At 38.8% G+C, this 1742-nt stretch overlaps 1 pseudogene; it reads right to left on the reverse strand.

Annotated features, from left to right (window-relative positions):
- Positions 1-270: 270 nt before the first annotated feature.
- On the reverse strand, positions 271-1394 carry LOC120188266 (annotated as a pseudogene).
- Positions 1395-1742: the final 348 nt, after the last annotated feature.

A 1742-nucleotide genomic window follows, 5' to 3' on the forward strand; every position in this document is an offset into this window, starting at 1 on the left:
ATGCATGGCTGGTTTCAAGGTTGATATTTGCTTATTTGGATTCAAATAGCTTGATAGATATGAACATACAAGAACAGTGAAGTTGTACCTGCTGATTTTTGCAGCTGTTACCGTACAAATCAGCATGGTAACAAAGATTATTGCTTCTAAGGTTCTAAGAAAGTGTCTATACGCATTTCATTATACTTCAACATTTTACAATCAAATAATTGACTGAATGTCGAATTAAGAATGAAACAATTGATAATAAGTTTTAGTAACATAAAATAATACAATATAATGAAGAACTTAACCTAATAATAATAATAATAATAATAATAATCTGAATCAATATTTTTTTCTTGGGCTGTGTTGCATTCAGTAGGCAAGCCTTGAGGGAACCTCTTGGTGTCTGCGCAGTAGTTGTATATCATGTAATTCTTTTGCACCCATTGAATCCTTTCCTGATTTGATGAATCTAATTCTTGTGAAAGCCATTCATTATTAGGGTTTGAAGCAGCTGGGGAATTTGAAGAGCAAGAAGATGATCCAGTAGACCAAATGCAGGCATTCGCATTGAAGTTCCTGTACGAAGCAGTGAAAGGAGCTTGTGTCCAATCTGTCTTCACCACCCCACCCCTTGTTGCCCAGTCATCAGCATTCCACAGACTCGAGTATATTCTCATGGGCTGGTCTTTGGGGAATGGGACTCCCATTGATTCCAAGTTCTTGAACTCTCTGATTGGCGTACCGTCAACAGAAAAGCTGAATCACAAAACCAACAGCATTTTTAGGACGGTGAAGATGAACAGAAACAACATTTGTTATTCGAGAGTGAATTACTCACATGATTCTTTGGGTATTCCAGAGGATGGAGTATGTGTGGAAATCTGAAGTGGGGTCAAACCATAGATAGAGCTGTTGTTCCCTGTTGCCTTTTCCCTGGCTAAACACATTGGTGTGCAAGATGTAGGGATCACCACTCTGGTTTCTCAAGAATTCAAAGTCAATCTCATCCCAATTTGATCCTTTTGAAGATAACTGCAAACATTTCAAAAGCAAATAATGAGTAAAGACTGATGACCTGATCGTTTAATAATATTTCAAAGTTCTTGGAAAATGGAGTAGGAAAACACACATAATAGGCGGTAACAGTGCCAGCAGAGTTCCCAGGGACAAGCTTGAGTTGCATGTAGATCTTCCCAAAAAGATATTCATTCTTGGATTGGAAACCAGAGCCAGACGATTTATCAAGGGAGAGAGTGAGAACTGAGAACATCTCCATTATTGACAATCTTACCACGACCATCTCCCCATGTGATGTCCAATTCACGGTGGAAGTTAGCAGCCACAGTAGAGGCAGCTATAAAAGAGTAGAAAAGCAGCGAGGAAATAACAGCTGCTGGTGATGCCATGAATGCTATTATATATATTTGGAGAATAATAGATTGCAGCAGTGATGTAAGAGATAGATGAGTTTTTGTTGGCAGTGTAGTGAAATGGAATATGGTATATATACAGCACTCACTACAGCAAAAGTGGCTTATTGCGGCGTTTTTTTTACTTCTAGCGGCGTTTTTAAACGCCGCTAAAAACACATACGGCGTAAAAAAAACGCCGCTAAAAGCGCCGCTAAAAATAGCGCCGCTAAAGTTTGCGGCGTTTTTTGAAAAACGCCGCAATAGGTTACAACATATAGCGGCGATTGTTCAACAAACGTCGCAAAAGGTATTTTGATATTTAGCGGCGTTTATCATTAAAAC

Source organism: Hibiscus syriacus, unplaced genomic scaffold (genome assembly GCF_006381635.1).
Source record: "Hibiscus syriacus cultivar Baekdansim isolate YM2019G1 unplaced genomic scaffold, ASM638163v2 tig00116939_pilon, whole genome shotgun sequence".
NCBI classification, from domain to species: domain Eukaryota; kingdom Viridiplantae; phylum Streptophyta; class Magnoliopsida; order Malvales; family Malvaceae; genus Hibiscus; species Hibiscus syriacus.